The sequence below is a fragment of the Arvicanthis niloticus genome, chromosome 9, assembly GCF_011762505.2.
Source record: "Arvicanthis niloticus isolate mArvNil1 chromosome 9, mArvNil1.pat.X, whole genome shotgun sequence".
Lineage (NCBI taxonomy): Eukaryota > Metazoa > Chordata > Mammalia > Rodentia > Muridae > Arvicanthis > Arvicanthis niloticus.
In genome coordinates, this window is record NC_047666.1 from 23,251,776 (window position 1) to 23,261,716 (window position 9,941).

At 47.4% G+C, this 9,941-nt stretch overlaps 1 long non-coding RNA gene across 1 annotated transcript; it reads right to left on the reverse strand.

Moving 5' to 3' along the window:
* Nucleotides 1-7,615: 7,615 nt before the first annotated feature.
* Nucleotides 7,616-9,551, reverse strand: LOC143443622 (uncharacterized). Its single transcript, XR_013112757.1, has 3 exons — nucleotides 8,951-9,551; nucleotides 8,233-8,457; nucleotides 7,616-7,788 (listed from the first exon to the last, which is right to left on the reverse strand). It is a non-coding gene; the product is annotated as an uncharacterized LOC143443622 (long non-coding RNA).
* Between the last annotated feature and the right edge of the window lie 390 nt (nucleotides 9,552-9,941).

The window sequence follows — 9,941 nt, forward strand, 5'->3', positions numbered from 1 at the left end:
TCTAGATCCAGAGATTGTGGAATGATCATCATTTACTTAACGGTTAATATCTACTTATAAATTACATGTTTGTTTTTCTGGGCCTGGGTTGCCTCCACTAGGATGCTTTTTTTTCCCGAGTTCCATCCATTTGCCTGCTTATTTCGTTATGTTACTTTTCCCAAAATCTGAGTAATATTCCATTATGTAAATAAATGTACCATATTTTCTTTATCGATTCTTCTGTTTAGGGGCATCCGGGTTGCTTTTAGTTTCTGGTTATTATGAGTAAGGCTGTTATACACATGGTTGAGCAAATATCCTTGTGGTAAGATGGAATGTTTTTTGGGTATTTGCACATAAGTAGTGTAGCTGGGTCTTGAGTAAGATCGATTACCAATATCTGAGGAACCTCCCTATTGATTTCCTCAGTGGCTGTGAAAGTTTGCACTCCACCAGCAATGGAGGAGTGTCCCCTTGCTCCATATCCTCCCCAGCCTGAGTTGTCACTTGTGCCTTGATCTCAGTCATTCTGACAGGTATAAGATGGAATCGCAAAGTAGTTTTGACTTCCATTTTCCTAATGGTTGTGGGTGTTAAATATTTCTTTACATGCTTCTCAAGACTTTTCAGATTCCTTTAATGAGTCTGCATCACATTTTTAAAGTGGATTGTTTGGTTTGTTGGCATCTAGTTTCTTGACTTCTTTATGGAGTTTAGGTATTAGTCTTCTGTTGGATGTGGAGTTCGTAATAATCTTTCCCCTTTGGTAGGCTGTCACTTCCTCTAGCAGCTGATGGGAGCAGAAACAGAGACCCACACCCAGACATTGGGCAGAGCTTGGGGAACCTCACAGAAGATGAGGAGGAAGGATTGTAAGAGCCAGAGGACATCACAAGAACATGGCCCACAGAATCAACTAAGCAGGGCTCCTAGAGGCTCACGGAGGCGGACGCAGCAGCCTCTGAGCCTGCATGTGTCTGCACCAGGCCCTCTGCATACAAGCAGAGATGCTTCCATTTGGGTTTTTTGTTAAACTACGAACAATTGGAGTGAGGGCTGTCTCTGACTCTTTTGCCTTCTCTTGATACCTTTTTCCTCTTGCTGGGTTGCTTCATCCAGCTTGACAGGAGTACATAACCTAGTCATATTGCATCTTGTTATGGAAAGTTCAGTTGATATCACCTGCTCTTCTCTGAAGAGAAAAGGAACAACGGATGTAGGGGAAAGGGGAGGTGGTGATGGAGAACGGGATGAGTGGAGGGAGGGAGGCTGAGCTTGGGATGTATCGTATGAGAGAAAATATGAAAACTCAAAATGTAAGTAGAGAATTGGAACAGTTATAATGTCAGAAGAGAGAGAAAGAAAAAAATTCAGGAGAGCAGCAGCTCCTGCCATCACTCTCCTATGTATTGTTCGACAGAGGCAGTGTCCGCCCTGCTCCCACACAGTGCTCGCGATTGTGGCTTCTCCCTGAGCAGCTCTGTGGTGCTCTGGAGATATTAGGTCGGCCACAGACACAATGAAGACCCACCTTAAGGATGCCGGCTCCATGAAGATGCACCTTGTCCTTTCTTCTCCCAGTGGCAACAGTGTTTCCATATTTTCCGCCATTTGTCTGTTTTTCCAGAGTCTAAGGAAATAGAGCAGAGTGACTGAGATGTACAGAAAGTTTCCAAATGTCTGAATGAGGCCCCGGGGAAATGGGGCCTCTGCATGCAGGGTTCCAGAGATGCCAGAGTGAGAAGAGGCACAGCCTGAACCGCTCATCCCTTCCATCCTGGTGCCTGGAGAGAGGAAGGTCCACATTCTTCTATCAATGGGCACATTCAGCAAACACCAGCTGTCAAGAGGCATAGCTAAGCTGACATGGTTGCATCTTGTCATCCCAGCACTGGGAAGGCTAAGGATAGACTTATTGGACCTTCACACCCTTGAGGAAACATGAGGCCATGCTGCTGAACTTCAAAGCGGATCATAGAGACCATGAGTGGTCCCTCTCTTCCACTCCCAATAACAAGGTGGATCTTTGCTCGTACAGCTTCTCAGTGTATTGTTTCTCAGCAGGGAGCAACGTCGTCTCAGAGAGGATGAGGTAATCACTGGAGACACTGGGGGTGCTCGGTGCCAGGAGGAAGTGTGCTGTGGGTGCCTGTGGAATGCTGCACCCAGGGATCCTGCTAACCAGCTTCAACCCTCGAGTCAGCTCAAGAACCAAGAAAGACTGACGACCTTCTCACTGTGTCAGAAACTGCTTGAGAGTAGGGTGTGACCAGAAACTCAAGTGTGACAATCTGGTGCCTGGGAGGACCCATGGGTCCCAGGTGAGAGGGATTGTCTCTGGAAGGGGGAAGAAATGGGAGGGAGATGTTCTATGATTCAAGAGACTGCCTTCACCTTATAGAGTCCCAGCAGTGGAGAACAAAGCGTCCTCCCCCGCCACCTGGGAAATGAGCTGAGGAACCCGAGCTCACCTTCTCCTCCTCTGTGGAACAGGAAGGTGGTGAGCACACTGAACCCACACAGCCTTCTGAAGATCAGTGATCTCATGGCCAGGAAACCCCTCCCAGCTCCTGGGCATCTTAGGTTCTGTTTTAGCAAACTCATGGCTACCCATTCCCTTTGCCAGTCGCATAGCGCTCTTGTCATGGGGGCTTAGAGCTCGTTTCCTCGTGCCAGCTCTGCAATCTTGTGTTTACTCTGCTCACCCAAGTATGAACAGCTTGGAGACAGGCCTTACTGTGCTGAGCTACAAGGAGCACAGGTGGTCCACAGTCCTCTGGAGACAGTGTAGCTACAAGGGAGGCTAACCTTGTTCTTATACCACTCAGTATAGGACGAAGAGAAGAGGGATCTGGGCTCAGCCACACACCAGCATGAAGCCCGAGACTGGCTGCCTTCTGAAGGGAGATCGGGCAGTCAAAACACACACCAACACATACAACACCCTGCTCCCCTGTCAACTCTTGTCTACCAGGTGGGCCACGTGGGCACAGACAGAACTAAGTCTCATACTTCCTTATTTGTGACACCACCACCTTGGGTCCCCATGTCTTTGAGTAGCGAGGACAAGTGTGTGTATGAGAGCCCTGGTTAATACACTGACACTGTCAAGTTCCGTGCTGTCAGCAAAGGTGAGAAGCATGGACAAAAGCAGATGAGTGAGGGGTCAGTCATGGGAGGGAGATGAAACTGCAGGCTCTCACATTTAAATGCTTTATGTAAGGGGAAGTCCTCTTCTGTGCCACCCTTTATGACGGCTGGTAACTTGCAGATGATGGGCATTTCTATGGCTGACACAGCAAACACAAGGACAGTCTTGGTTGAATTCGAGTTGGTGGCCAAGTTCAGTTGAATTCTTCATTCACTCTCGTGGTGGGAGACTGAGACTAGACAGCTCTGAGAGGGGTGGGGGAAGAGGAAGGAGATAGCATTTAACCCTGCTCCAGCCATGCCAGTGGTCAGCACAGACGTGTGTGTCACAGACTGCTCCTCAGGATATCAGAGAAGAGAAAATAATGCAGTGACAACTCAGATGAAGTCAGTGAACAAATCCAGCCGGGGACAGTAACACGAAGGAAGCAGAGTGATGGAGCAGGCACTAGGGACATCTGTGACCTGGGGACCATAAGGCAAAGTGGCTCCTGAGGAGAGTTTGACTTAAACAAACAGCTTAGACACTGAGATCATCACAGAAGACTTGAGGTAGCTTGTTGGGCCTAACACGAGGTCTAATCTCCATTCCACCTCCACCCTTCAGTCATGTACACAGGTGGAGGGCACAAACAGGCCCTAGAGAGATTTACATACTAATGAGGTACCTGAAGGCCAGAGGTGGAGCCGATTAAACATTCCTCCCCAGCCCCTCCCCCCTTCTCCCCTCCCCTTTTAACTCAGGTCGATCCTGGGTTTGAGGGGATATGCATCCAGACCCATCCACGATCCGCCATGTGAATAAACCAGTTTTAGAAACCCAAGGGCTTCCTCGTGTGTTGGGGCTGCGCCACTATGAGGAACAGTGAGGAGCCAGAGAGAGGCTTTTAGTTAATGAACAGCCGGGCCCAACTTCCAGCTGGAGGAACCCAGAGCGTTCCCAGCCGACTACCCACAGCATGGCAGGAGGAACCCTGGGATCCCCAAGCCTTTTTCTCCACAATAGCTATGAGTGAGACACTTATCAGAGGTCTGCGCATAAACACAAACCCAGCAGTCACCACACACAGCCTTCTGCTGTCACCAAGGGAAGTAGGAGGCAACTCGGCTCGGCTGGATCCCAACTCATGCCTTCTACAATGCAATAGGAGATGGAAGCAAAAGGCATCAAGGCCAGATACCCTCATTAATTTAGTAAGTATCCATCATATCCAAGTCTGTCTGGGCACTTGAGAGACATCAAGGAAGGAAAACTCGGCTCCTGCTGTTTAAGGATGTCGGGGTGTAAGGCTGAGAGGCAGCAGAAGGAAACAAACCTTCGAGAGCTGTGAGCTCTGTGTACCAGAGCACTGCACAAGCCTGTCTTGACCTTTGCTGGGAACTCAGGGTGTTGGGAGACGTGTGATACATTCTGAAGACAAACTGGTCACAGCATTGGCCAGTGTGCTGTGAGCCCACTGGGGATGCAAAGGACGAGAAGGTGAGACATGAACCGGATAGGTTTCTGCCATTGCGAAAGGCCAGATCACACTGGATTGAAACAAATAAATGCAGGTTTATTTGGTGTTGCTCCTGGGCAGGTTCACCAGTCCCCAAAAACAGGGCAGAGACGTTGTCTGTCCTGGCTAAGGCAGGGAGATTTTATAGACCTTAGTTGAGGGGTGAAGACCTGTCAGCCAGGAACCGGGACTGTGCCCAACTATGGTCAAAAGCTAAGCCCCCAGGCTGGCTCTTGGGTGGGCTGGCCATGTCAGAAGGGTGGTTGCTTTGGCTGCCAGAAATGTGGAACTGGGCTTTTGGTGCCATTCCTTTGTTCAGGGAGCTGAGGTTGGGAGGAGGAGGGCAGACAGGGATTCCTGGCTTGTGCAAGGGTGAGCAGGAGTCCCAGCTGAAGAGAACCTGGGAAACTATGACATTATCAGGTAAGGGTGGGTGATATACAAGACTGAAGGGAGAGGGAAGTATGGTAGTGAGCGTTCTGTTGTGTAAAACAGCAAGGTGAGCTACTACTGAAGAGAAAGGTCTTACTTCAGCTCACAGTGATAGAGGTTTCAGTCCACAGTCCACAGTCCACAGTCCACAGTCCACAGTCCACAGTCCACAGTCAGTCCACAGTCCACAGTCCACAGTCCACAGTCCACAGTCAGTCCACAGTCCACAGTCCACAGTCAGTCCACAGTCCACAGTTCCTATGGATTTTTGTCCAGTGGTAAGTGTTATGCAAGGAACCCATAGACTGGACAAATGAGAGAAAGAGGGGTGCCAGAGATATATAGAGTGCTTGTCTAGCATACACAAGTCCCTTAGTTCCATCTCCCACAATATTTGGCATGGTGATACAGGCTCATAATCCCAGTGTTGGTGAAGTGGAGGCAAGAGGATCAGAAGTTCATGGACATCCTTGGCTACATAATAAGCTCAGGGCTGATGGGGGTATAAGAGACCTTGTGTTTAAAAAGATGGGGGGGGGTTACATTGTGCAGTAAGTTTCAGGTTCCTAGCTTTGTGAGCTGTCACTCATGCTGGAGTGAGCTTGGGCGATACAGCTGTCTTAGAATCATTTTCACTCCTGTAAGAAACCCCTTCACCCATACTCCTTTAAGTAACACCAATAACACTCATTTGTTCACCAAGTTGGACTTTGGTAGCATTAATATTTGGATCATCTATCTATCTGGGGTGAATAGGTGTGAGTGTGTGTGTGTGTGTATTAGTTCCCCAAGAAAACGTTGTTACATAACAAAAACCAATTTGGCTACTGTAGTTTCTGATAAATTTGGACAATATTTGCATATTATAATACTTAATGACATTTCTACTATTTGTTCTTTGGGTCACAAGCAAATACTTGTTCATAATTTCCAAAGTGCTTTTGTTTTACTCTTCTAAACACACACACACACACACACACACACACACACACACACACACACACACACACATATCAGGGTCTTACAATCTTTCTGCCTCCTCTGCCAAATTGCTCCCTGAGCCATGAGGGGAGAGTTTAGTGAAGAGATTCCATTTAGGATTAGGTTTTCCAAAGTCTCTCACTCTCTGCACATTGCCAACAAACTATTCTGTCAGTCAGTTTCAATTTCAATGTGCCTAATTTGTTTATCATCTCTTCAATTGAAACAAACGTTGCTCTGTTAACATAACTTTCACCTTTCCAATTAGTAATAAAAGGAATATTGACCTGTTTTCCATTATGGGAGGATTTTCAAAATGGTCAATACATATTGGTTTAAAATTGATTAAAATATGATCATCCCCTCAAAGATTTAACTAGTGATTGTTTGTTCACTCATCCATTCAATACTTCTGAATTTCCTGTCAGCTTACACAGGTCTACATTGCTGTGAATATCCTAACAGTGGATTTGAGGTATGCCCAGAAATTACTGTAGTCTCTGAGCAGCACACCACAAAAGCTGTCAAAGCAGTGGCAGCAGGCCCCTCTTTCCCACCACAGCCAATGGCCACTGCAATAAAATGTCTTACAGGAGCTGTCCAAAATGGCAGCTCCTGTCAAAATGGTGGCATCTCAGCCTGCAGCCATCACAGGCATTGCAAAAGCTGTCCACCGTGGCACATAGCCTTTCCCGCCTCAGTGGGAGCTGCCCCTCAGGAGCTGTCAGTGGCGATAACACCTTTCTTACCTCAGCCTATAGCTTTTCATGAAACACCACCGCAGGAGCTGTCACACTAGAGGTGTCCACAGTGGCAGCACCTCCTCTCCAGCCCCTCACCCTGCCCCCAGCAGCCTCACAGAGATGGTGCCTTGACAAAAGCCGACTGCATTGAGGAAGGACTTCTCACCCTAACCCATGGGCCCAATGCTGGGAAAGGAGAATGAAAAAAAAAAAGGCCACCAATCCCTGAGCTTCCCACAAAACCCCACCAATCTCTGAGCAGGAAACCCACCAATCCCTGAACAGAAAAAGCTCATCGATCCCTGAGATCTCCCAAGCTCAGAACTTGAAATCTCACCAATCTTTACTCTGGAAATGTCTGTCCTGAGACTCTCTGCCCCTCAGAAATCCTATATAAGCATTGTCCCTTTGTCCAGTTCCCTGCTGTATTCTCCCTGGAGCAGAGAGGGCATGCATCCTGGATTCCTCTCTTCATACCGTGGACCCTCCAATAAATCTCTTTCCTGAGATTTTTCTGCCTGGTGTTGATCTTGTTGGGAGAAGCCAAAAAGAAAAGAAGCAAAGAGAAGGAGCGGGGCTGAGGCTCCTGAGCTGCTCGGCTCAGCTAGGGATAACCTCCCCTGTGAGCGGCAATGCCTCTGCTGAGAAGGCTTCCTTCCTCTCAGAGCTGTGTGGTTCCTGGGCCTGTGTCTCAGGATGCCCTTCCACTGGGATACCATCTCCCCTCAGAGCTGTGTGGTTCCTGGGCTTATGAGTCCCACGATGCCCTTCCATACAAGCAGGAACACACTTACAAACCAGTGTAAAACTGATTTATTAATGGCTGCCATAATTACCCACAGTCTTTATTGCAATTCAGTCCACTACTCTGACCTCAGATGTCCTGTCCTTTGGTTGCACTTGTAGGTGAATCAGAGATTTCCTAGCAGGCACAGGAGGCTCTCCCTGAGTGCTGTGGCAGAAGTCTCGGACTTGAGTAGCTCTTTTCTCTTTGGTGTTTACTAGAACAAAATGCCATCCTGTCCATAGCTGTCACGACACCTGTTCCGTGATGCCAGTACAAATGGCTGCCGATGGATGGGTGTATTGATACTATTTTTTGCAATTGGCTGGGATTGTTTAAAATGTTAGCATGTATTGTCGGGTAAAAAGGCCAACAGAAAAATACCGACTCTGACTTGACGCCAAGTCCAAGACCAGGGCTAAGAATCCTATTGATCCCTGAATACAAAACCCCACCAATGCCTGATCTTGCCACAGAAACCCACTAATCCCTGAGCTTGCCCCAATCCCATCAATCCTCACCCTGGAAATCACCACTCTGGAACACCCCCCACACCAAAAGAAACCCTATATGTACTTTTCCTTCTGCTCGGTTCCCTGCTATTTCTCCCTAGGTCACACCTTCCCCCAACCCCCGACACACACACCAATAAATCTCTTACGTGAAGTTGGTTGTGAACTTTTGAGTTTGTGGTGATCCTTGACTCCGGATTGCTGGGTTACCTCTCCGAGTAGAGCTCTAACACTTCCACTAGGGAAAGCATTTCTTGCCAGACAGAACCGTGACACTTGCATTGTGGAAACCTTCCCCACAGCCAGAGCCTTTCCCTTCAGAGCTTCAACACTTAACGTCCTTCCTTCATCCCGTCACAAGCACATCCGTGTCTCTGAATTTAGATAAATTCTACAGTCATAAGGATGTTCACACAGTTGCAGCATTTTCTGTAATAGAAGATCAAAACCACAACCAAAACAAAACCAACTCCCAAACAGGCAGAGGTGTGTCACTATTGGACAGGTTATCAGTGAAATTCCTTGAGGCTTTTAAAACTAGAACAAACAAAAATGTGTGTATACATGCACCCACATATTGCATAGATATTCAGGAGATAAAGGGATTACTGAAAACTCTGAAAGCAGAGTCAGGAGAAGTAAAGGACTCATTAGTACCTGCGAACACAGTTGCAAAACCATCAATTGGGTAGGGCAGAGGGGAAAATGTCCTAAATGCATGCTTTTGAACAGAAAGAGAAGATAATCTGTGAAAGTAAATACATGAACAAGATATAAAATCTACATGATATACTACTTCATAAAGAATACACAGGAAGGTGTCTGGAGCAGGGTTGAGGATTTTTTTCTCCTTGTCCTGAGCATTACCTTCCATACCGGCGCTACCGGACTCCAGCTACAGAGGGCGCGGTGGTCCCACAGGCCAGCTGACAAATCAAGCAGTTCTGCAACACACACGCAACACTGTGCCGTTGATGTAGAACCTGCAGCGATTCGAATGTTCCTGAAGTCGTTGCTCTGACAGTTGGTGGCCGTGCCCGCGTGCGGGAGCTGGGCTGGGGGGCGGGGAGGTGTCAAGTCGCCCACACGAGCCTGGGACACAAGTGACCAAGCTAAGTGACCAAGGTGGGGGCTTGGACATAGTTGGCTGTGCCCCACCGAAGAAAGAGGGACAGAAACCACATCCCGGAATGGTAAGGCGCTCTGTGCCAGCCTCCGCAGCCGTGGGTCTCCATGGATCCCTTCCACCTCCCAGAGTTCTTTGCAACGCGCTCATCGCATTCTGGGGTCTCAGGTCTGTCCCGACAGGGCTCTTGTCTGTGGAACCCTGGCCAGAACAGAAGGACGCCATGGGGTGCGGCTGTGAGCACTGGGTCTCCTCTTGATCACAGGGACCCGCAGTGCTCAGGTTGTTATTTAGACACAGACTGCATGAAAGATCAGTCTGAGTTGTTAACTCCCCCCTATTCTCTGTGTCCTTTGCAGCTATGATTTTCTTCCCTGAATTGTCAACTTATGTGTTCATTCATATATATGTGTATGCATATATGTATGTATATGTATAAAGTGTGTATATATACACACACACACACATATACAAATACATGTGTGCATGCATATACATACATATATATGTGTATTATATATAAGTATACAAGTATATACATACAAATATTATATAGTCATATATATACATACATATATATATATATATATATATATATATATAGAGAGAGAGAGAGAGAGAGAGAGAGAGAGAGAGAATTCAGGGGAAGGAATTCAGTCAGAGCTGCAAAGGACACAGGAGAATAGCAGGAGAGTTAACAAGCAATGTTTATAACATGATTATATGCAAGAA